This window comes from Trichosurus vulpecula (genome assembly GCF_011100635.1).
Source record: "Trichosurus vulpecula isolate mTriVul1 chromosome X unlocalized genomic scaffold, mTriVul1.pri SUPER_X_unloc_1, whole genome shotgun sequence".
Lineage (NCBI taxonomy): Eukaryota > Metazoa > Chordata > Mammalia > Diprotodontia > Phalangeridae > Trichosurus > Trichosurus vulpecula.
The window spans coordinates 5,281,257-5,308,076 of record NW_023494377.1 but is presented as its reverse complement, the minus strand read 5'-3'; the positions used below and the strand labels follow the sequence as shown (position 1 = coordinate 5,308,076).

General features: G+C 43.1%; 1 protein-coding gene across 1 annotated transcript in view; it reads right to left on the bottom strand.

Moving 5' to 3' along the window:
- EDA2R (ectodysplasin A2 receptor) overlaps nt 1-14,322 on the bottom strand; it is a 30,288-nt gene extending 15,966 nt beyond the window's left edge. Inside the window, exon 1 of the mRNA XM_036740461.1 lies at nt 14,246-14,322. The gene's annotated coding sequence lies outside the window, so the exon portion shown is untranslated. The remainder of the gene's footprint in view (nt 1-14,245) is intronic.
- Nucleotides 14,323-26,820: the final 12,498 nt, after the last annotated feature.

Below are 26,820 nucleotides of genomic sequence, written 5' to 3'. Positions count from 1 at the left end.
GACTTTAGATGACTTGGTTTAGAATCCCCATACCATCACTACTCTCTCATGGTTGTGAGAAAACCACTTAAATTTCCTCAACCTTAATCTTCTTCTCTGTAAAATGGCCACAATTATACTTTTACTCCCTGCCTCCCAAAGATATTTCCAGCAAAGCATGTTTTTTCAAACTGCAAATTGTTCTAAAAATAAAAATGGCTCTTAATTTTGTCCCCCAACACAATGTGGTGTAATTTTAAAAATGCTGGACTTGAAATCAGAAGACCTATTTAATCTTTGTGACCATGGCCAGGTCCTCTTCCTCATATGAATCTTGGTTTGCTTATCTGTAAAATGGAGCTAATCAGATGAACATCTTTCATTTCACAAGTCTGGCATGAGAAGAGCTCTTGGGAAACTCAAAATCACTAGACAAACAGAACAATTCTAAGTATTCCCAAGTTTGACCCTACAGTCACAGGAGGGGATTGGGCATAGAGAATAGAACCCCCAATAAAACTCACATGATAAAGCTACCCAGAGTGGCATTCCTGGAAAGGAAAAACCTTCTCCCCACTGATTTCATAGGCCAATAGATTTAGAGCTGGAAGAGACTCCCAACGTTATCTGGTCCAAATCCCTCATTTTACAGATGAAGAAACTGAGGCCTAAAGAAATGCAGCAACTTGTCAAGAGTCACATAAGTAGCAAGCAGCAAAGATAGTGTTTGAACAAAGCTTGAACTACTAGACAAACCTTTCTTTCTTTCCCTCCCTCCTTCCTTCCTTACTTCCCTCCTTCCTTCCCTCCCTCCTTTATTTCCTTCTTTCTTTTTCTTTCTTTCCATCTTTCCCTCCTTCCCTTCTTTCTTTCTTTCCTTCCTTCCCTCCTTCTTTCTTTCCCTCTTTCTTTCCTTCTTTCTTTCCCTCCTTCCCTTCTTTCTTTCTTTCTTTCCTTCCTTCCTTCCTTCCTCCCTCCCTCCCTCCCTCCCTTCTTCCTCTTCCCATCTCACCCAAGCTGGAAGTACAGGGACTACTCATTGCTCTGATCATTCACCTGCCCTGGACTGATTTACTCCTCCTTAGGCAACATGGTGGCATCTCCTGCTCCTGAGGGCTCAATGAATTTATGCCGAACTAAGTACAGACACACAATTGCCTTAGTCTGCTGCAGCTTAGAACTCCTGAGCTAAAGAAGTCCACTTGCCTTAGTCACTCTATGAGATGGAATTGCACATATACTGTACTGTGCTCTGTCTACAGCTCACTTTCAGGAGCCTAGAAACATTTGCCTCTTTTATGAAGTTATTAGCTTCTCGTAAACTCAACTGGTGGCTCCTACACCTCACCTGAAGCTCAGTGGAGCCATGGCCTTCATCCCCGCACTGAAGTAGAAGAAGTAAGGAGAGAGAAAATGGAAGGGAAGGGGAGAGGGGAAGATCAGAAGGAGGAAGAGGATAGGGAGAAAGAGAAACCCACAGGAGGTGTAAGAGGAGGAGGAGGAGGAGGAGGATGAAGAAGAGAGGAGAGGTAGGGGGAAGGAGAAAGAGGGAGGGAAAAAGAGGAGAGGGAGAAAGAGATTAATTCAGTATTTTGCAGGCCTCACTCGTGACAAATAGGAATCAGTGCCAGAGGCTTAGAGCCAACCTACTGGTCTGGACAGTACCCCTATATCCTTCTCCTCCCTACAGAAATAGAAAGAGGCTTCCAGAAGCAGCCCACCAACAGTGTCCTCAGGGTGAGCTCTGGACAGTGGTATTTCAAATCTCCAGGGTGGTGACTCCTAGCCTTTGGGAGGGGAGACACTTGATCTAGTTTGATTTCTTAGAGGATTGTGGGCTTGGAAGGGCTTCTCAAGGTCATCTAGATCATAGGGTATTTGAGCTGGAAGGGTCTTTCTAGTCCAACACCTTTGTTTCACGCTGAGGGCCACTGAGAAGCAGCTGCAGCAGCAATTACTGGACTTGCGGCTGAGCTGCCTAGGGGTACCCTCAGCTCTGCCACTTCCCAGCTTTGGGACAGGGAACAAGTCCTTTCCCCACTCTGCACCACTGTTTCCTCATCTAGAAAATCAGGGGGCTGGATAAATGACTTTTGGGGTCCCTTTAAGAACTCTAAAGAAGACCATCGTAGGAGATCCACAGAGGCTCACTAACTGGCCCCAGGGCAGAGAGGAAGAAGGCAGAAAAACTGGAACAGGAATCCTCATCAGCTTTTGACAATCCTTTCTCAAAGCGCCCAGGCCCGGGGTGGGCAACCTATGGCCTCAAGGCCACATGTGGCCCTCTAGGTCCTCATGTGCAGCCTTTTGACTGAGTCCGAATTTGACAGAACAAATCTTCCAGGGCCTTGGGCTCCAAACTCTGGGACCTTGGGCAAGTTACATGCCCTCTTTGGTCTGGGGTTTACTAATTCTCTTGAAAATGAGGGGATTGGACTAGATGGCCTCTCATATCCCTCCCAGCTCAAGAGCTAGGATCCTTTGAGCACTAGCCATGCAACACTATCTATCAGTTCCTTGTTGTTGCTGCTATTCAGTGATGTCTGACTCTTTGTGACCCCACGGAACATAGCACACCAATACCATCCATGGGATTTTATTGGCAAAGAAACTGGAGTGGTTTACCATTTAATTTTCCAGTGGATTAAGTCAGACAAAGGTGGCGTGACTTACCTAGAGTCACACAGCTAGTAAGTATCTGAAGCTGGATTTGAACTCAGGTCTTCCTGATTCCAGGCCCAGCGCTCTATCCACTGAGCCACCTAGCTGCCTCGAGGTTCCTAGACTTGTCCAATTAGTGGGCTATTATTTTCTTGGAGTGGCCTGTACCACTGCCCCTTCTTGGCTACGTTTAGCGCTTCCCCAAATTAATGTCTGACAAACCCTCCCTGGGAACAGGAGAAGCCTCTCAGCCTGCCTCGCCCAAGACTACATAACAATCTAGACCCAGATACACACACACACACACAAAGTGCAAAATAAAACAAAAATCAAACCAAGCAAAGTTGACAAATCAAGATACCTAGACCTGAGGCACCAGGGAGGCAAATGTTAGCCATGATCTCCAGATCTCAGTGTTATCCCTGCCATGAATCTCCCTATATCTCTTTTTTCCTTCCCCTTCCTGAAAATGGTCCCCAAGAGTGGCATCCCCCTCCAGACCACCAGCTCTCTTCTCCGCTCTCCTTAGAATAATTAATCGCAGAAAATCAGAGCTGGAAGAGATCTTGGAAATCCTCAGATGGAGACACTGAGGCCAGAGAAGGGAAGCCATTCTGCTATAGTTGTGTCACTAATTAAGGGATACCACCTGGTGTAGTGGATAGAGTGGTGGCTTTGGAGTCAGGAAGGTCTGGGTTGGAATTCTGGCTTTGACACATTAGCTGTGTGACTAAGGGCAGGTCACTTAACCTCTCTGAGACTCAGTCTAACATCTGTAAGATGGGGATGATGATAATAACACCTGCCTCACAAGATTGCTGGGCAGACCAGACCATGAGATGACATGTAAAGTTGTATATAAATGTCAGCCAGCATTATTAAATGGCAGATCCCTTGGGAGGAAGGCCAAGTCAGATGTACCTTATACCAACTCCTGCTCTCAAGTGAGTAACAGTATATTAGGTGGGGCAAGGGTGTGGAAGCCAGCTCTGATCCTCCCTGAGAGCTGATTGGTAAGTTTTCTGTGGGAGCATTTACACCTTAGAAATTGGGAAATGCTACAAATTAGGGCTTGGCTGATTGTTTCATTGATTGTCTAGACCTAAGAAAGTGCCAGAAGACGGTGTTGACAATGAAGATTAAACTTAAAAGTGTTTCGATTTCTCTCCCTGGAGAGCTAATCATTAAACATTTGCAAGCAATCCCTGAGTGAAACCTTGGTTTCTTTTAAAAGAGAGTTTCAAAAAGCAGAATGATATGCCAGAAAGAACAGTGGAATAGGAGTCAGGTGATCTGGAATAAAATCCCAGCTCTGCTGCCAAAGAGCTGTGTGACCTTGGGCAAGTAGCCTCACCTCTCTGGGCTTCAGTTTCTCCACGTGGAGTAGGCAGCATGGCCTAGTGAAAAGGGACCCTGGCTCTGTGGCACATTAGCTGTGTGATTGGGTAAGTCACGTCATTATCCTAGGTTCTTTTGCTCCTCAGTAGAATGAAGAGGTAGGGGGAGGGTAGGTGATTTCAGGAGGTGACACCTTCCAGCTCTGACGGTCTATCCAATTTCAGAATAATTTTGGTGGGAGCATTTCGTAGACAAGCCAACTGTCTCAACCAGAAAAAAATTAATGGAGACATAAAGAAATACAACAAAGTCACTGAATACAAGATTAGGCCACAAAACATCATTAGCATTCCTATTTACCCACAATAAAGACCAAGGAAACATAAAAATGAAACCCCATTTACAACAACAAAACCCGTCAAATACTTGGGAATTAACTGACCCAGAAATATACAGGGCTTCTTTAAAAAAGGGGGGGGCAACCATAAACCTAGAAAGACCAAAATGAAGTAGGACCCCAATAACGTGAGGGACATTCACACTCATAGATGGGCTGAATTAAGAGAGGAAAAAAGATAATACACCTTGCTCAAATTCTTTAATGTTTAATTCAACACCAATCAACATACCAAGGAGTTTCTCTGTAAATTTAGATGATAGAATCTTCTTTTGGGAGGAATGGCTTTGTGATTTCACCGGTAAAGGAACTGTCGGGGAGGAAAATGCCTCTGGCCACTGACAGTCAAGACTCAGCCCAAGTCCCATGATTCCAAATCCAGCAATTTTTTTTCCATCATGAAACCTGCATCTTTACAGATCCAATTCCATCACATTCAACAAGCATATACTAAGTGTTAATTAAGAGCCAGTTACTGAAGATAAAAAAGCCCAAAGTAAAATTGTAATTGCCTACAAAAGGACTAACAGGGGGCAAAACAGACATAAGTACAAAATACAAACAAAAATAGAAAATATTTTGGGAGTGGGAGATGCCCAAAATTGGAAGGATCAAGATGAGGTCAATCAGATGAGGAAACTCAAGCCCAGAGAGAAGTAACTCACTCAAAGTCACACAGGTAGAAATAGGACTAGAGGGGCAGCTAGGTGGCACAGTAGGTAGCACACTGGCCCTGGTGTCAGGAGGACCTGAGTTCAAATCTGGCTTCAAACACTTGACACACTTACTAGCTGTGTGACCTTGGACAAGTCGCTTAACCCCAATTGCCCTGCCTTCCCCCTCCAAAAAAAAAATAGGACTAGATCCTGAATTCAAGGTCCAAGGCTATCTTTGTGACATCACAAATCCAGTAATGTTATGTGTTGGAATTCTCTTTCCATGTCCTCCTAAAGATTGTAAGCTCCATGAGGACAGCAAGCACATCTTACTCATACTTTGTCTTTCTCAGCACCCTGGACAGTGCTCTGCACAGGCCAGGTGCTTAATAACTGCTTGTAGGCGGTGAGCATAGGTATAGGACAAAGAGTAAGGATTTGGAAACTGAGGACCTGAATTCAAATCCTGGTTCTGTCAATTACTGTGCAACCTCTGCCAAGTCATTTTCCTCCTCTGGACCTTGGTTTCCTCCTTTATAAAACAGGGTATCTGGAGTAGAGTAGGAATTTTTAACCTTTTTTCTTGGCATCATGGACTCCTCTTACAGTCAGTCTGGTCAAGCCTCTAGACCCCTTCTGAGATCGATCTCTCTCTCTCTCTCTCTCTCTCCCTCTCCCTCTCTCTCTCTCTATTATATATAATATATATATTATATATAATATATATACATTATACATAATACATATTATATATAATATATATATACATTATATATAATATATATTATATATAATATATACATATATATTATATATAATATATACATATATACAATATATATTATATATACACATATATATGTATATATAATATATGTGTATATATACATATAGATAGATATAAATACATATAGATAGATATACATGTATCTATCTATCTGTCTATTTATCTATCTAACTGTCTATCTGTAAGTTCACGGAGCCCGGGTTCAGAATCCTTGGGCCACACGATTTCCAAGGTCCCTCTCCCCTCAAAATCCTATGACATCAAGTCCAAACTTTTCTCCACATGAAGTACCCTACTGGTCTGGGCAGCAGCAGTGCAATCATTTGGTCCATCCCCCCACTCCCCACCCCACCCCCGCCCCCAGCCCCAGCCTATTCTCAGTTTGCTGCATGCCTAGGAGGTGAAGCACTTTGTCTATCCCAAGCAGAGGGTGGGATGATGGGTCTAAATTAAGCCCCCATGCCTAAAGGAAGATATTTGCTTTTCCTGGACAGTGCACTTGGTGGAGATTAAAACGGGTGTGGAAAACAACCCCCAAGGTAGCAGCCCTGCACCCTGCCCATCATTGCTCAATTCTTCACCCCCTCTCATTCTTTCCTTCCCTCAAGCCCCAGAGTGTTTGTACCTCTTCTTGCCAAATCAAAGCACAGAGCAGTCTGGGGAGAGGCAGAACCCAAGGATTCCCCTCACGAGCTGCCCAAGGCCTTTGTCCCTTCCAGGTTTCGGTCTTCTGATTTCCCGTGCAATTCACAAAGTTGATTTTGCTACTTGGACAGGGTGTCCCCTCATCCTTTAATGGGCCAAGATCATTTCTCCATTAACACCATCCCCACACCCACGGTGACAATTAGGGGCCTGTATCTGGTGGAAAGAGCACAGAATCTCTGGATTTGACAGATGGACAATAGGTCGAGTCACTCGGATTCCTACTAGGCCTCATCTTCCTTTTGGATAAAAGGAGAAAGCTTGACAAGAACATTGTTTCCCAAACGAAGATGAATCAGAAAAAGAACTAAGTTCTTAGGAGGAAGTAGAATAAATAAAGGACCAGGAGGCCAGAGACCTAAGCCCAAGTCTTGATCTTCAAGGTCCTAGATTTAGAGCCATGAGGAAGGGATAGCCCTTCATGGAACAAATCCCCTCTAGGTCCTCAAATGGGGCACTCTGACTGAATCCAAACTTCACAGAATAAATCCCCTCTAGGTCCTCAAATGGGGCCCTCTGACTGAATCCAAACTTCACAGAACAAATTCCCTTCATAAAAGGATTTGTTCTGTAAAACTTGGACTCAGACAAGGGGCCACACCCAAGTACCTAGAAGGCCACATGTGGCCTGGAGTCCACAGGTTCCCCACCCCTGGCTTAGCCAGAACTCATCTCATTTCCCATAGGAAGAAACTGACAGGGAAATGAAGTGCCTTGTCCACCTATTGCCTAGTGAGCGACAGAACTTGGACTCACTCTGCAAGACCAGTGCATTTTTTCAGGACCCTACTGGGTGCTGTGTGACTGTGGAACAGTCACTCCACCTCTCTGGGGCTCAGCTCCCCATAGAAAGTGGGGGAGAAAAATACTGGAGTTTCTCTAATCACCAAGATTGCCAAGGAGGAATTGCTTTGTCAATTGCAGATCGCTAGAGAAGTGTGAGTTATCCGTCTTCTTTAGACCGCTTTGCCCTTTGAAAGATCCGGAACGAAGAGGGAGAAGAAAATGAAACATCTTTTTTGGCTATTTGTTTTCAGGGTTACAGGTTTCAAGTAGAAAAGTTGGTAAAATTTTGCATGGGTCTGTTGCTAAGCCTGGAGTGGGGCAGTTGAAAAATGGTCTCTGACGGACTTTTACATGGCTTCTAAGACCCTTTCAGCTCCTACCTACCAACCTTCCCTTTCTAATGTCATTAGCACTCTACATTGGAGTCACATCGGGCTGCTACTCAGGCCCTGCATACAACATTCCATATCCTGAATTTGGGCCTTTGTTTAAGTGACACACCCCAACCGCCCCCCCCACCCCTGCCAATGTCTGGAACATACTCCCTCTCCCTCCTTTCTGTCTCTGAAAACCACAGCTCAGGAGGTACAGCCTAAGGAAGACTCAGATTTCCCAAGCTGTTACTGTTCTTGGCCTCCAGAAATTACTTTGTGTTTGCTTATTCACAGACTTGTTGTATTCTGCCCCTTACGCCCACCCCCCAGCCAGAGACTGTAAGAGTCCTAGAAAGCAGGAAATGTTTAATTTTTGTCTTTGTAGCCCTAACACCTAGCCTTCCACAGAGTCTGGCACATAGTGGGTGTTTTGGAATGCTTGTTGACTTATGAGAAAAACTAGGTTTCCAGACCTTTTTTCCTTTCCCCACTTTCCCTCCCTACACCCATCCCCCCTATACACACACAGACACACACACACACACACACACACGTATATACATACACACACATGCACATGCCAGAACATCATGAGAAAGGCAAAGTTGAGAAATGCAAATGCTTCAGAGGGCAGAAATATGAGGACTGGAGGGATAGCAGTATGGTTTTCTCTTGTATGCATGGAATGCTAATCTGGAGTCACAGTAAAAATCTGTATTTCCATTTTGCCCATATGGGGATACAAAAGAAAGATAAAGAGAGGAAAGAAGGAGAGCAGAAAGGAGAGAAGAGGGGAGACAGAAAAAGAGCAAAAGGAAAGTCACAGTAATTATCTGTGTCTGGCCCAGGTCTTCGGGAGTGTTTCAGAGTCCCTCCAGTTCCCAAAGTGACAGCAGAATTTTAACTGAGTGTGCGTGGGAAGCTGGGTTTAATATTCCAAGATCAGTGCCGTGGCATATCAGCCTTGAGGGACCCTCACCCAATTAGCGCACAATTTCTGCCGCCAGCTCCTCACACCAGCAGGGCAGTCGGTGCCAGCAAGAGGCTAGAGTGCTGAGGACCCTTATTAAAAACAGTTAGTGCGCCAAGAGGAGCCAGCCCTCTCTGCCCAGCCACAAGCAGATGCTTGCCATATGGTTTAAATTCCTTACACTTACACACACACACACACAAAACCTCAAAAGACAAATTCAACATAAGTTCACAAGGAAAGTGGGAGAAAAAATCAAAAATATAAATATTTGGATTGAATCTGGCAACTGTTGAGAAGGAATTCTCTTTAAGTAAAGAAAAAGAGAAATTAATAAAAGCAATGGGATCGAATGGAGGGCAGTGGAGAGCACCCAGCTTTGAGCCCACCGTGTTGGACCCACATACCCAAAGGGAGCAAAGACAGACAAAAGGAGTTGGAAGGTCTCAGGGATTTCTCCTGCCCCTATCCTGCAAAGATGGCCTGGACCTCAGGAAGACCCGAATTCAAATCCCACCAATGATACATCCTGGCCGGGTAGAGTGACCCTGGGGAAGTCACCTAACCTTTGCACCCCAGGCAGCTTGGGAAGACTGTCCATTAAGTTGCAGGTGAGGTGCTGATTTTCATTCCAAGGTCACCTTGGACAGCTCCCTTTATCGCCTTGAGCCTCAGTCTCTTCTTCTCTCCCTTCCCTTCATATTTTCTCTGATCAGCCTCCATGCCTGGATGCTCTCTCCCTTCTCCACTCCTGACCCCCCAGGCTTCCTTTACGTCCCCCCTTCTTCAGGATGCTTACCCACCCCCTCTTCATTCCAGTGCCTTTCCTGTGGTTATTGTTTCTTGTTTCCCCTATATAGAGCTTGTTCCTACCTATTTGCTTGTTGCTCCCTCCCCCCATTTGATTGTAATCTCACTGAGGGCACAGACTGTATTTTGCCCCTCTATATCCCCAGTGCTTAACACAGTCCTGGCCCACACCAGGCCCAATGTCTATTGACTGACTATATGGCCTCTGAAGTTCCTCGGATTTCTGACACTATTATAGCTGATAAGAATAATTGAGTAGTTTGTTCTGGTGTTTTTTTTTAAATCAGACTTCTGATTTCATCTTAGTAGGAATGAAGATTAGTACCTTCTCTGCAACTTAATCAACAGTCTTACCAAGCTGCCTGGGGTGCAAAGGTTAGGTGACTTCCCCAGGGTCACTTCACTCTGCCAAGATATATTATTAGTGGGATTTGAACTCAGATCTTCTTGAGTCCCAGGCCATCTTTGCATCCATACTCTAACACATGAATAATAAGAGGTAACTATGCCACAGTGGATATATCCTTGGGCCTGGAGTCAGGAAGACCCGAGTTCAAATTCTGCCAGACACACAACAGCTGTGTGAACCTGGGCAAGTCACTTCAACCATTTCCTCAACTATGAAATGGAGATAAACCCTACCTTATAGAGTTGTTGTGAGAATCAAATGTTTGTCTGCCCCCCCATACATATACACACATATAATCTGTATTCTATACACGTATATAATATCTCTTTGCAAACCTTAAAGAGCTACATAAGAGTTAGCTATCATTTTTGTTGTAATTATAGGATGCTTTTAGTGCATCAATGGAGCATTTTCTTCCTAACCAGCCAGTGAAGGGGTACAAGCCTCATCATCTCCATTTTTCAGATGAGGATACTGAGGTTCGGAGAAGGCGAATTGCCCAGTCACTTAGGCCAAGCCAGCAATCCATCCCAGATCATCTGACTCCAACTTCAGTGCTCTTTCCACAATCACATGGCCATCCCCTACTAGTGGACTCAACCACCAATTTCCACATCTCCATCTGGGGAGGGGAGACAGATAGCAGAAGAGTCTTATCCATCTTTGTATAGAAGAGGAATCTATGGCTCAGTTACTTGCCCATGGTCACATGGCTAGGGTTTGAACCCAGTTCTATTTCCAGGGCCACAGAGCACTCGGACCCTCCATCAGAGGCAAGAAAAATTGCTAGAATACCAACTCAATGAAAAGCACAAAAACTCTGATCATTGAGGGAGGGCGAAGGGAAGACCTCGAGTACTGGGAAACATGGGGTTCGGGGTGGTTAAGGGTCTTTGTGACCTCTAAGCAAGGCCCCTCTCCTCTGCTAGCCCTTCTAGCTGAGAGTTTGCCTGTCTACACAATGAAGGTCTGGATTCAACAGTCTCTAAGTCCCCTCTCTGTCCATCCATGAATCAATGATTCTAGGACACCTCCAGGGGATGGAAATTGTATGGATGCATTTTGGACTGTCTTGGCCCTGAGCTTTACATTTTTATTTCTGTTCATTTTTTTTGTTGGGAGCAGAGATGACCACCATTCTTGTCATCCAAGCTAGACCTTTCCCCTCTAATTTGCAAACTTCACTGAGCCTGGGCCCCAGAGGTCCCAGGAGTTCTAGGTTGAAATACCACTCCTGGAAGAGAGAGAGACAGCCGATTGGTTCTCACCGGAGCTCTGGACTCCAGCTCACATCTCACAGGTCTCATTGGGCCTCTGGAACACTGTGAGCTCCCCATTATAAGGTTCAGAGCTGGAAAGCATTTTAAAGTAAGCCTCTACTCTGGTAAATATAGGCCTTCATCACCCCCTGGCCTAGAACAGTTATTAGACTAGTCCTTCTGCCCCTCCTCCTCTCTGCTTTCCACCTCACCAGGCCATCCTTCACAAAGCTAGCCAATTAATCTTCCTTAAGTTTCTGTGCTTATGGCTGTACATAGTTCCCTACTGTCTCTGGGTTAAAATGCAGGCTCCTGATCCTGGTATTTAAGGCCCCCCAGAATCTGGCTCCAAACTTCCCTACCAGCCTTGTTGGCCATGACTCCTCTTTCCACCCTCCAGTCAAGCTGGAGTTCTCTAGAGCTGACCCCAGAAGCAGCTGGCTGGGTAGCATGTGGAGTCCCGTTCCCTATGCATTAATTACCCAGACTGGCTTGATCTCTCTGTCTCTCCTCTCCTTCCCTCTCTGTGTCTTTCTCTGTTTGTCTATGTCTGTCTGTCTGTCTCTCTCTTCCCCCCTCTCTCTGTCTCTATCTCTGTCTGTCTCTCTCTTTCCCTCTGTCTCTCTTTCTGTGTCTCTCTCTCCCTCTCTCTGTCTCTCCTCTTTCTCTGTCTCTGTCTCTCCCTTTCTCTGTCTGTTTTTCTTGTCTGGACCAAGGATGGCACAGTGAGCTGTTGTAGTAAGAAGAGAAACTAGGGACTTAGATGCACCTTAAGAAATGCCATAACTACTTTGTGCAAATTTCTAGCCATTGGATGGCTTGGGGTTCTAATGACCCTTTTCAAAGATTTCTGTTTATTTTTCCCCAAAAACTTCTCTTTTCCAAAGAGAAGCCCAATACACTTGTAGCTGTTTATCTGCTGAAGGAAGAGGAGTTTCAGTAAGACAGATCATTCTCCCTAAAGCAGAGAAAGGGAAGCTGTAGGGACCTGGGGAGCTGAGATTCAGTTCAGAAGCACAGTATATTCCTAGTCTAAAGACTAAAAGTACCATTAGATGTGGATGAGTACAGGAAACCCTAAAGAAGAGGCCTTTAAATAATAGCATGGTAGAGAAAACAGCTTTGGAGTCTGAAGACATTGCTCTGTCTAACTCTTACTAGCTGTGTGACCTTGAGAAAGTCATTTGACATCTCTGAGCCTCAGTTCTCTTCTCTGTAAAATGAGGGGGCTGGGCTAGATGATGGCTAAGGTTCCTGCCACTTCTAAATCTTTTTCCTAAGATTATAGCTTGAGAGGGATGCCACCCCTCTTTGCCAACCAATCCCACTTCAGATGACTCCATGGTCAACACCTGTCCAGGGCCAGGCAGCTCTCGTCTTCAAAGCCTGACAGCTGCCTGGCCCAGGTCAGTGTCTGAAGAGGGGGAGGGGGATGAGGGAGGATCAAAATATCATCCTTGCCCAACCTTGGAGAGAGAGAGAGAGAGACAGAGATAAAGAGAGAGACAGAGAGGGAGACAGAGAGAAGGAGAAAGAGAAGAAGGAGAGAGAAGGAAAGAGAGGAGAAAGAGAGAGAGAGAGAGAGAGAGAGAAGGGGAGAGAGAGAGAAGGGGAGAGAGAGGAGAGAGACAGACAAAGCCAGAGAGAGAGAGAAGGGGAGAGAGACAGACAAAGCCGGAGAGAGAGCGAGAGCAAGTGAAACTTAGCCAAGAGAAAGAGAGAGGCAGCCAGCAAGTGGAGAGCCCCCAGACAGCAACAAGCCCTGACTTGTCCAGAGGCCCACGTGGGCGGCCAGAAAGCTCAGCTTCCCCTCAGGATGCCGAGGATGCTTGGCCCACCCCTGCCTCCCTCCAGCTCCATCTCAGTGCCCAGGCCCGCCTCTGGCCTCACAGTCTCCACGCCCCATTCCGCCTCCCTCTAGCTCCAACCCTCCCCGCCCCCTCAGGCCTCCCAGAGGCTGGGATGCTTAAGGATGCGGGATGCGTCCAGGCATGTTCCCAAGCCCGCTCCTTTTGCAGCCTGCAGGTCATGGAATCACAGAATGTCAGAGCTGGGAGGGACCTTAGAAAACCTAATGTGAGACCTAGAAAGGGATCTTGGGTCCTGGAATGTCAGAACATCAGATATCAGAGAGAGAGGACCTTGGGCCCTGGGATATTAGGACATTGGACATCACAGAGAGAAGGGACCTTGGGCCCTGGATTGTCAAGACACCGGACATCAGAGAGAGAAGGGACCTTGGGCCCTGGGATGTTAGGACATCACAGAGAGAAGTGACCTTGGGCCCTAGATTGTCAGGACAGCAGACATCACAGAGAGAAGGGACCTTGGGCCCTGGATTGATAGGACACCAGACATCACAGAGAGAAGGGACCTTGGGCCCTAGATTGATAGGACACCAGACATCACAGAGAGAAGGGACCTTGGTCCCTAGATTGTTAGGACACCAGACATCACAGAGAGAAGGGACCTTGGTCCCTAGATTGATAGGACACCAGACATCACAGAGAGAAGAGACCTTGGGCCCTAGATTGACAGGACACCAGACATCACAAAGAGAAGGGACCTTGGGCCCTGGATTGTGAGGACACAATGTTAAAATGCCTAACGTCACAGTTTTGAAGGGACATTCGAACACAGAATGTTTAAGTTGGAAGGAACCTTAAAAAGCTCAGCTTTCAGGACACTTAGAAGGAAGGCTCTTACAAATACTTTAGTCCAGAGACCTCATTTACAAAGGAGGAAACTGAGGCCCAGAGAGAGAGGACGACTTGCCTAGGGTCATAAAGGCAGGGGTCGAGTCCGGCCCCCCTCCTCCCATCCTCCAACCCCCACTGTCTGCCAACTTGTTCTGGCCACAGCTGCCCAAGCGCAGGGCGAGACAATGGTCTCCACTTTCCTCCCCATTCAGGCCGAGACCTCCCTGAGGGGTTGGGGCTAGGAGACTCGCATGAAAGCAGCCTCCCTTCCATGTCCTGAACATTGTCAAAGGAAGACAGCCTGCCCGGAAGCACCCCCCCCCCCCCCCAGCAAAGTCCCTGCGTAATTCCAGCCGTCCACCCACTCCCACTCCCCTCCAGGGGCAGTCACCACACCTGCCTGTCCCCTCCCTACCGGTCTAGGAGGTGGTGGCAGCAGCGGCTGAGTCAGACAGGATCTGCAATCGGGCAGCTGGGGAGACAGAAGGGCAGACAGACAGAGAAGCAGGCAGACCCCTACCCCGCCCAGCTCGCAGTTTGCCCCCTAACACACTCAACTGGCAGGGGATTGAGTCTTCAGCAGTCAAATATCCGATTGACTCATCCACGTGTAGTCCCAGCCTCCAGCCCCGCCCCAACCCAGGCCAGGCCTAGACCCAGAACCATTGGTCCTCTCCCCCCACTTGGGAGGGGCTATCCAAAACAGGTCTCCGCCTCTTCTCTCCAAGTGGGCGTGACCCATGGGCTGGGTAAACACTCCCAACCTCCAGCTGAAACTGAATGAGCCATGGGAATGTTTGGGAAGGCATCCAAGGCCTACATGGGTCATGTCGTGTCTCAGCCGTGACCTCGATGAACAGGCACTCCGGCAGTTTATGAAAAAGGAGACAAGGGAGAATCAGAGACAAAGAAAGACTGACAAAGAAACAAAATCGATCGGCACTGGTCAAGAATTTCAAGGCCTATGGACCCTGGAACAGAGAATATTAGAATGCGGAGGCATTCTGGTATATAGTGAAAAGAGTGGTGATTTCCACAGAACCAGATGACCTGGTTAGGATCCTGGCTCAGGACCTATGTGACTTTGAGCAAGACATTTCACCTCCCTGGGCTTCAGTTGCCTCTTCTCTAAAATGGGAAGGTTGGATTTGCTGAATTGTCAGATTCCTTCTAGCTTTACATCTTTAGGTTTCTGAATATAGACTGCCAGAGTTGGAAGACACCTTAGTCATAGAATGTCAGACCTTGGAGGGACCTTAGCACCTGGTACATAGGCTGTTAGAGCTTGGCATCTGTGCTTACGATTCCCTGGAATAGGGTCAAGGGTATCCAAGGACCAGGTGGAATTGAAGAGCTAAAATATCCAAAGACCATGTAGAGGCCTGGCATGTCGAAGACACGAATGTTTGTTGAACTCAACTGAACATTTACCAGGTTGAGAATTGCATGAAAGTAGGGTCTGTGCCAACCCCAGGGTGTCTGCTCCCCCCACATATGTGTGCTCACATAAACAAATCCAGTCCTGAGGGCTGGCCCAAGAAGCTCAATGTCTCTTTGGCATATTGTCCCCACATGAAATTATTCCAAGAAGCCATCTAGGTTGAGTCTAGCTTTGAGCTTGAGTCTCAGTTTCTTCAAACATGAGTAACAGGGTCCCAGCTCCTGGAAAGGTACCCAAGCTAGCTAGCAATACATATAGGTAGGACAGCCTTCATTTTGCCAGGCAGAAGATTCAAAGAACTCATAAACACATATGAAATCATATAAGGCTCAAATAACACATCAGTTGCCCTCAGAGGGAAATTGAACTCAGAGTTGTCATTGGGACAACTCTTGGACAACAGAAGGTAGATGCCTAGCCCTCCCTGGAGGTCCTACACAGTCCTTCCTGGACTCAATATGTAACCCAATGGTTTGGATTACTCACAGAAGTCAAACATATTTGGGAGGATTGATAAATAAATGAACTCCTTCCTGTTGGATCTGTGCTATACAAATAACTCACTGGTTTTATTCTTTAAAGGCACTTGTCAGGAACTATGGGGGAAATCCCCTTCTTTCTCCAAGGACCATATTGTCTCAAGATGTCTGTTCTCTCTAGATGGTCTGAGCCACCAATTCTTGAATGTGGGATTATCCAAGAAGCAACCTCTAAGACCAGCAGGACCTGAAGGATGGAAATTTCCTCTCCTCTGCACATGGGCATTGTCCATGAACTATCCTCTCGGGCTCAGTGGGCACAGATGCAAACATCTGGACTTCTGCAGGAAATTCGTAAGTGCCTTGGTTGCTCCTCTCTTTCGGGCTAGAAAAGTGAATGCTCTGGATCTTTCCATTGAGGTTGCCTGCAAGCACATACAACTGCTAAATGTCTCTGCCCCAAAGTAGCCATTTCCAATTAATGGGGGAAAGATTGTTTCTACATAGGCATGGGGCTTCTTTCCATCAGGCCTGTTATTCTATATGATGGTCTGGCTGGCTTCTGAACAAGGGAAGGAAACAAGGTAGTTCAAAAGACAATGTCTGTCAGCTTGCTTTTATGGACCACGAAGTTGGGTGGTTTCTCCTACAAAATTCTGCCTTCCTGTTTCCACATCAACCAATCAGCTTGGAGGCAGCCCCAGTCCCTTGAAACCAATGAAGAGTTCCATACCCTTTTAGCAAGGCATACTCGTACTCTCCATGGGAAGGTGATAGCCAAATGATGTCTCCAAACAAAAGCTCTCTTCCTGTAGTCTCACGTTAATTGGGGACTTTCCTGCCACTTACCTATTTTTTATGCCCACCACTCCAGCTTTTAACATACTGTTTTGCACATAGTAGGTGCTTAATAATAGAAATGATTATTAAGTGACTAAATGAATGAGGGAATAAGTCAATGAATAAATTAAGAAGTGTTCCAATGGCTTTAGAAACTAAAACCAAGACCCGTGGCCTAGCAATACTTCCAGACCATTGCCTGCAGTGCACATTCTGGGAAGCTGCGCTCGTGCTTGAGACAGAACCTGACAACTATCCCTCAAGGTGCTACAGTCACATCTATGAAAGACCCAGAAAAGCAAGTTCTTATCTCCCAAGTCTTTCACCCTGTCAAATGGCTCAACATCAGAACCTGATCATTTTATCAGTAGAAATAGCATTAAAGAAGATGCATTAGTGTTTGATTTGCTGCTGCATCCTAAGGAAGGTGTGTTGGCAAATGTTTAACAACTGGATCTCCAAAAAATGGACTGATACACTTACATGTTTAATCAGCATCGTGAACATTTTATCCATCACTTTCTGAAGTCTAGACATCCCAGAAAATAATAAATCAAGCATCAATTTGTAGGATTTGTTGATTTCTGAGATGTGAATGCTTTCAGTGAAAATTTAACAATTGGCTCTCTCATGGAGAGAGCTCTCTCCAGCACATTCCTGGGACCATCCATATGTGTTGTCTCCCTCATTAGGATGTGAGTTCTTTGAGAGCAGAGATAGTCTTACTTTGGTATTTGTATCTTTAGTGCTTAGTGCAATTCTTTAGGCATAGTAAACATAGTAAAATGCTTCATTCATTCATTCATTCATCCGTCAGTGTGAACTGGTCAAATGAGAGTTTAAAATAGCCTTCCATAAACTGATTACTCTGAAGTGAATGATAAAATAAAGTTCCTTAAACTACTCATCCAGGATCCTAGACTTCTAAACCTGGGAAGGACTTTAGATGGCATTTAATCCAATCCCTTCATTTTATGGAGGAGGAAATTGAGGTACAGAGAGGTCAAGTAACTTGCCCAAAGTCACACAGCCGGGAAATGACTGAGGTAGAATTTGAGCCTGTCTTCTTGACTCATTTCCTTCTTCTCATATAAAGTGACTATGACAATGTAGTTGGAAAGAAGAAAATGAAAACATGAAGTGAATGCTGCCAAGAAGTGATGAGAAAATGGATCCTTACTCAAATCAGCCCATCAATCAGTAGGCATTTATTAAGTGCCTACTGTCTGCCCGGCATCTCCCTTCTCTCTTTGCAGAGGTGGGAGAACTATGAGTGAGGAGCATGGCATGTGCTGGCAGATGTGGGTAATATGTAGATTACTATAACTGAACCACTATTCCCTCCTCTCTTTAAAAAAATCTTTATTACAAATGAGATCTTGCTGAAGATGAAATGGAGGCCAAAAATATTTAGAAATGAAGGTGATGTAAAAAAGAACCTTAATAAAAATGAAAAATAACCATGAGTGGTTGACCTAGATCCAGGATTCCCAACTTTTTCTATGCTATGGACACTCCCTTGGCAGTGAATCTGGTGAAGCCTTTGGGCCCCTTCTCAGAATCAGGCTTTTAGGTGTTTTAAAAATTTCAAAAACATTGACTTAAAAGGAAACCAATTACATTGAAATACAGTTATCACAATATTTTTCAAAAACAAGCAGTTTAAACCCGCATTTTAAGAACCTTTTGATGTAAATGCTATGTTCAAAGATGCAGGTCACAACACTGCCCGTGACTGCCCATTCTTGGTCACTCTTGACAACGTATCCCTGAAAGTTGATCACATAGGGTAGTGGCACCCAAAAAGCTGGTGGTCATCCTCTATGTTTTAAAATTTTTAATTAATTCCTTTCAATTAACAAGCATTTATTTTTTTCTCCCTTTCCCACTCCCATCCCCCACTGAGGAAAGAAAAAGAAAGGAAGGAAAGAAGGAAGGAAGGAAGCAAGGAAGGAAGGAAGGATGGGAAAGAGGAAGGAGGGGAGGGAGGAAAAGAGGAAGGAAGGAAGGCAGGAAGAAAAGAAGGAAAGAAGGAAGGAAGGAAGCAAGGAAGGAAGGAAGGAAGGAAGGAGGGAAGGAAAGAAGGAAGAAAGTAGTGTAAGCCTAATAATATTATCGCCGGATCAAAGGGTATACACAGTTTAGTGACTTTTTGGTCATAGCTCTGTGTTGCTTTCCCAAAGGGCTGGACCAATTCCCAGCTATATCAACAGTGCATTAATGTGTCCATTTTCTTGCAGTCCTTCCAACAATTACTATTTTCCTTTTAAAAAAAAAATCATCCTTACCAATCTAATGGGCATAAAGTGAAACCTCAGAGTTGATTTAATTTATATTTCTCTAATCACTGATGATTCAGAGCACTTTTACATGGCTTTTAAAAGCTTGCATTTCTTCCTTTCAAAACTGCCTATCCATATTCTTCGACCGTTTGTCTATTCGAGAATGGCTTCAGTGCTTATAAATTGCAATCAGTACCTTATTATATTTTCAATGTATTTTTAATGTAAGACTTTTTTTCACAGCAGCTTGCTGCAAAGATTCCCCTCCCCCTGTTAGCCTTCTAATTTTACCTACATTTGTTTTCTTTATTCAAAATCTCTTAAATTTTATATTATCAAAATTGTTTACTTCTTCTTCTGTGGTCCTCACCATTCCTCTTTTTTGGTCATTGATTCTTCTCCTAGCCATTAGAACCAATAAATAATTTCTTTTTTGATACTTCAATTTGCTTATGATGCCACATTTTATGTCTAAGCCATGTGTCCACTTGGAGTTTATCTTGGTATACCTGAGTTCTGCCAGGGTTCTCAGCAGTTTTGGTCAAATAGTGGGTCCTTATCCCTGTAACTGTGTTTTTGGGGTTTATCAAACACTATGCTACTGTGTTTATTTCTGTTTCACTGACACAAACACACACACACACACACACACACACACACACACACACATAGATGATTACTGTTTGTAGCATAGTTTAAGACCCTGTTGCTGTTCTTGTTCAGGAATGTCCGATTCTTTGTGACCCCATATGGGGTTTTCTTGGCAAAGATGCTGGAACAGTTTGGCATTTCCTTCTCCCATAGATTAAGGCAAACAGAGGTGAAGTGACTTGCCCAGGATCACATAGCTAATGAGTGTCTGAAGCCAGATTTAAACTCAGGTCTTCCTGACCCCAGGCCCAAGAGTCCAATTCCAGGCTCCCCTAAGCCGCTTATTTGCCAATTTAAGACCTAGCACTGCTACAATCCCTTGTTTCTCACTTTTTTGGTCATCATTTCCCTTGAGATTCTCAACCTTTTGTTCCTCTAGATAAATTTTATTATTTATTATATCTATAAATAATCCTTTGGTAGTTTGAATTGTATGGTGCTGAATAAATAAATAATTTAGGTAGTTGCCATTTTGTTATACTGATACAACTCACTCATGAGCAATTAATAGTTCAATTATTTTGATCTGTCCTTCTTTAAAGAGGATTTTACAGGTGTTTTCATACAGTTCCCATGAGTGTCTTGGTAGATAGACTATTCCTTCCATACTTCTCTATTCTGTAACTATTTTGAATGGAATTTATCTTTCTATCTCTTCCTACTGGGTTTTCTTGGTGATATACAAAAATGTTAGGAATTTATGTGGACTTGCTTTGTATCCTGCAACATTGGTGAATTTATTAATTGTTCCAATTATTTTTGTTGACTCTTTGGGGTTCTCTAGATAGAACATCATATAATCTGCAAAACACAATAGCTTTATTTCTTCTTTGCCTCGGTTTATTTCCTCCCTGTGTTTTTCTCATCTTCTTGCTTTAGCTAACACTTCCAGTATGATGTTGAATAGTAGCGGTGGCAACAGGCATCCTTGACATATTCCTAATCTTATTGGAAAGGCCTCTATCTTTTCCATCACATATTATGTTTGCTCTTGATTTTAGATAGATATTACTTATCATATTAGAGTTCATTTTTCCCTATGCTTTCTAGTGTTTAACAGAAATGGCTATTAAATTTCATCAAAAGCCCTTCTCCAGCATCTATTAGTATAACAGGGTTTTTATTAGCTTTGCTATTAATGTGACTTATTATGTTTGTAGTTTTCCTTATATTGAACAAAGCTTTGCATTTCTGATTTAAGTACAAACTGGCCACAGAATGTCATCTTTTTAAATAAAGCTCTTGTAGCCTATTTGCTAATATTTTATTGCAAATAATTGCACCAGCCAGTTCATTAGGAATATTGGTCTATAGTTTTATTTTTCAAGAATTTTATGGTTAATGTGAATATTAAAAAGATAGCATTTCCATTTACCCAGCAGAACACAAAAATAAGATTTTATATGAAACAATGAATGTTCATTTCACATATCTTGCTTTTAAAAAGGTATGTAAGTTCTTCAATTTTTTAAATTCTAAGTTTAAGCACTTAAAGAGAATATAGTAGAACCTAAAAAGGGGGATTCCTTATGAAACCATGAATCTCCAATTTACACTGCTTGCTTTTTTAAAGTATAGAAAAAAACTGTGTGCTACTTCAAAACTCTCCTTGTCTTCATTTCCTTCTGAACTCTGGGCCTTTTAAAAACATGTTACAGCGGCCCCCTACAGCACCATCACTATTACTAACTTCCCCTTAGGGGAGCTCACATCGACTTCAGAAAGCAGATTGATTTTCAATGTGAGCATATACACCTCAGAAATCTGCAAATGCTACAAATTAGGGCCTGATTTATTATTTTGTTGATTGTCTAGACTTAAGAAAGTGATGGAGAAAATGTTAATAATGCAAATTAAATTTAAAAGTGTGTTGTGTGTGCATTTTTTTACTCAGAAATCTTGTTGTTAAACATTTACCAACACACACTTCCCTCTCCCTTTTCCCACAGATGAATATGATAGAACACACACTGTTCTCCACCATTTCCCACCACCGCCATTAGTCAAGAGTAAAAGGGAAAAATTCTTGTAAAAAATCAATACAATCAAGGAATCAAATCCATCCAGTGGCCATGTCCAAACACGTACATCTCTTTCGGCCCTCCAGGGCTATCATTTCTCTGATGGGTAATGTGCTTATTACCATAGGTCCTTTGATGGCATGATTGGATATCGTATTGATGAGAGTTCTTAAATCTCTTAAAGTGCTTCGTCTTTACAATGTTGTCACTGTATAAACTGATCTCCTGGTTCTGCCCCACTTCATTCTGCATCAGTTCATGCCACCTATGGTTCTCTGAACTCATCTATTTCATAATTTCTTGCAATACAATAATATTACATTACATTCAGGTACAATTTGTTCAGTTATTTCCTAATTGCCTAAGAGCCCATGAAAGGCACCCCCTCCTTAGATTTTAATTCTTTTTACTCCTCTTCCCCTTTAAATTATTGCTTCAGTGTCAGGAAGTTTGTTTTGCTTGTGATTGTTCCCTCCCCAATATTATCATCCCTTTTTGCCCTTTTTCTCCTTCCCATCACTTGTTGCACTGGTGAGTTTGATTTATTTCTATGCTAAAATGTTTGTGTATGTGTGTGTTCAATCTCCTCTTGTTTGTTTCAGATAAGAGTGAAGTTCATTGGATGTTCACTTACCCCGCTCCTTCCACCATGTTTATATATATATGCATTTTTTTTCTTTTCACACACCCCTACTGGGCAGGGTAGTAAGTTCTATTCTCTTCTTCCTCCTTTTTACTCTCCGTTCTTTTTCTTCTCTTCGAACACTCAAAACAGAACCAACTCATCCCCAGATCCTGTTTTATTTTTATTTTTTATTGAACTCCCTTATTCCCCTTTGAAGACATTAAGGTTCTAAAGAGACATTTGTTCCTTCTTCCCTTATTTAAATATTAGCCCTACATCATCCCACAGTTCCTTCCTGTTGCTCACAGTGTATTTTCCTTTCTAAGGTCCTCTGGACTGTTCTGTTTCTATTTCAAAGACTCTACTCAGCTTTGGTGAGCATGGTTCCATTGGTTGTGCCTTGCTTGATTTTAATGATCAAAAGCTCATTGAAAAAGGATCTTTCCATTCCATATCTTTCATGGAATCTTATATGATTTTGATATATGTGTGGTAGAAACTTTGAAAAGTGTCTTTATGTTTTTATATCATCAAACTGCAAGCACAGGGGCAGGGCTACCTTGTATTTTCTACAATGTCAGCCTTTTGTGTAAAGATGTGGTCTGCTGTAGAATATTGTCTTGGTAAGCCTGCCTGTTCTCCTCACATGCCTTCATCAACCATGCTCTCAATGTGCATAAACCATTCTTTTTTTTTAAGAACAGATAGGAAAGAGATATATATCAGTACACAATGGTTGAGTCAGTTCTTTGGCAGTTATAATACAGGTCCCAATTTTTCCCACTTCTCTGGTATCCTACCCACTCTTAGATACATTGAGAATTGATTGCCCAACACCCTCAGAATTGTGTTGCTGCCAGCACAGACCTCCTCTATGTATCCTTGGTCTGTTTCAAGTGTTTGTTCCATCTTTGCTTCCTTCAATGCTATTTACACTTCCACATGCAGCACATGTGGAACTGTGATATTAAAAGTCCAAATGTGGTGGCTCCACTGTCCTTGATGATGAAAAGAGTTTGTTATAAAAACTGTTACAGATCTTTTCCATTTTCTATCTATTTGTTGTCATCTTTCAATTTTCATCCTTAAATGCCCCTGGGAAAATTTTATTTAGTTGGGTCTCTCACCAAGTGCTCTTTAAATATGTTTTTCCCTGTGCTGCTTTTTGATATTTTATAAGGTGATATTGCTTATAATCTTCTACCATCCTCCTCCATAAGATGTTACAAAAGAATTTCTATTCTAAACTGCTACTGCCCTTTTTGATCTTTGCTTTAACAAGTCAGTGGTCTGCCTGTACACAGAAAGCTAGTTCAGGAATGACTCAGTAACAAGTAATTTCCTATCTGTTAAAATCTAATCGATTTCATTTTTTGCTATGTTATTTGGTGCTCACCATGTCCACTACCTCCTGGCTTTCTTCTCTCTCTCCCTCCCTCCCCCCCCCCCTCTCTCTTTCCCTCCTCTCTCTCTCTTCTCTCTCTCCCTCCCTCCCTCCCCCCCCGTCTCTCTCTCTCTCTCTCTCTCTCTCTCTCTCTCTCTCTCTCTCTCTCTCTCTCTCTCTCTCTTCTCTCTCTCTTTCTCTTCTCTCTGTCTCTGTCTCTCTGTCTGTCCCTCTGTCTCTCTGTGTCTCTCTCGCTCTGTTTCTCTCTTTCTCTCTGTGTGTGTCTTTCTCTGTCTCTCTCCCTCTCCCTCCCTTTAAGTGGGCATTTTTGTTCAGATTCTCATATTTTAGAACCTCATATCTCTTTAAAAATCATTGTCACTTTGCAATGAATGACTCCTCCTCCACCTCAAAGAATTATCTATTGGAACAAAGAACCACACAAATAAACACATTTGCTATGTCTGTCTGACTAGGTTTGCTTCATTCTGCACCTATATTTGGCCACCTCTCTAATGAGAGATGGAATTCTGCATTGGCAATCCTATGAAATGTGAAGTTTTTCAATCCAACTCTTTTCTCAAAGAAGGTATTCATGAGATATAGCCATGAGGTTTCTGTGTAGTCTAAACATTTTGGCCTTTGTTTTGAGATGAGGTTCAATACATAATAAGTGGCAATGAAAGAATGGGAACTCACAGGATTGTAGGATCATAGATTTAATGAAATAAGGGAATTTAGAAACCACTGAGTCCAATTTCCTCATTTTAAAGAGGAGGAAATTGATGCTGAAATAAGTTAAATGACTTGATCAGGGTCACACAGCTAAGTGTCCAAGGCAGGTTTTGAATTCACATTTTCCTACTCTAAACTCAGTGTTCAGAGAATTCTCATGAACATTTTGCAGAGTTACTAGTCACTGCTGTTTTCCCCTCACTTAATAATATTTTATTTTTTCCAATTACATGTAAAGATAGTTTTCAACATTCACTTTTATAAGATTTTTAGTTCCAATTTTTTTCTCCCTCCTTCCCTCTCCCCTTCCCCAAGGCAGCAACCAATCTGATATAGGTTATACATATACAATCATATTAAATATATTTCCACATTAGTCTTGTTGTGAAAGAAGAATCAGAACAAAAGAGAAAGACCATGAGAATGAAAAAACAAAAAACAAAAAAAGTGAAAATAGTCTGCTTTGATCTGCATTCAGACTCCATAGTTCTTTCACTGAATGTGGATAGCATTTTCCATTGTGAGTCTTTTGGAATTGTATAAGATCATTGTATTGCTGATAAAAGCCAAGTCTACCAAAGTTGATCATTGCACCATGTTATTGTTTATTGTTGTGTCTTTGATGACATTTTTAAAATGATGGTCCTCTGTTTTGTTTTCCACTCTTTTGGAATCATTTCTTCTTTGAGATATCTCTAAAATGGATTCCAATGCACCTTTCAAGTTGTTACCTTGAGTACAGATTTCTTCTTCAGTAAAAAGAGAGAAAAGCCCCAGCATGTTGAGTGGAACCCCTGTGGCAAACTTGGGGGAGGTCATGGCCAAGAAAGAGTCACAAAGAACAGGCAGGCAGAGATAGGGATCTTTCGAGGGACCATCCTGATTCAGGAGATCATAGAACCATGGGAGTGTTGGGGATTTCATTAAACCTGAATGTTCTTCTTTTTCTCATGTGCCGTTTCTGCTTTCTCATATACTACACAAAGGACTGAGGCAGTAGAGTCCAAATGTGTTGGTTCTGCCATTATTGATGATGAGACAAGATCATTACAGCCTTGCTGGTAAATCTGTTCCATTTTTCACTGCCATAGTATCGTCCTTTCCAGTTCATCGGCAAATATTCTTGGGGGGTAGTTAAAGAACCTCACAGAATTACAATGGTTTCGCTAATACCAGAATACGAAATAAATTGACAAAAGTCACTAAGGGAGGGAGACAAAGAAAAAGAAATTCCATTCAAAATAACTATCAAATGGACAAAATATCTGAGCATTAACCAACTAAAGCACATTCAGAATTTAAATAGCCATGACTCCAAAATATTCTTTATAGAAATAAAAGAAGAAAATGGTTAGAGGGATATCTGTGGCTCATAACAGAGTCGTGCTATTATTATAAAAATGATGATGTGTCTAGAAACTGACTTAGACATTTAGTGCTACACCAATACCAAGGTGTAATTTTATAGAATATACGCCAATACCAAGGTGTAATTTTATAGAATATATGCCAATACCAAGGTGTAATTTTATAGAATATACGACATAATAACAAAATTCACTTAGAGGGATGAAGCTCAGATGGGATAAGGAAAAGCTACTGGAATGATGGGTTTCATAGATGACCACAGATACTCAAATGCAATAACCGTTGAATGTATTTGGCACTAGAAAAAGAATGAAAAGTAATTCAGTGAAACTGACTAGATAAACCGATGAATACAGTAGCTTCATGTTGGATAAACTCAAGCAAACAAGCTATATGGAGAATGACACTGGAGTCAACAAGAAGAGTTGAGAAAACTGGAATATAATTTGACAGAAAAGACATTAAGGCCAGTATAAGGGTGGGGTTGATTGATTTACTCAATCAAGCCACCCCCCACCCCCCCACTTCAAGTAGGTGATCAGACGTTCAGTACATAAGTCTCAATCCTTGACTAAGTGTGAAAAAGTCCTTGGAACTCTATTACATTGGACAGGAATCATGTTTGGCTAGGCTGAGGAAACTTGCTTATACCCCAGGGCTCACCATTATCAAGGGAGTTTAGAAATAGAGTCATTCAAGATTTTGGAACAAATAGAGCCTTCTTAGCCAACCCCTCTGAGGAGAAATTTCTTGGAGGAAGGAAGGAGAGGCCTCAGCTCTAGATTTGGCCTGGGACTCCTTTTTCACTCCCTTTGGCTAGAGGTGGAGCTTCTACATTTTAAGGGTCCAAAAGTTGTTAGACTTCCCCTTTTCCCATTAGTGGTATCCCTGGATTAGCTGGCAACAGTGTCTGCATTAGGAGCCAAGGGCACCCTGGATGTAGATTCATGGATGTACAAAGAGACTAGTAAAGAAACTATACCATACCTAAGGGGAACCTTTTGAACACTCCATAAATTGGAGATAAGTATTTCCAGAAACCAGAATCTGTGAGTTATCCCATTTGCCACATGTACCCTCTAAACTTCAGTCCACTTTCCCCTGGAATCTGTATGTACTTATGAGAGGGTGTGTAACATACTTTCAGGGGGATGTTTTGTAACA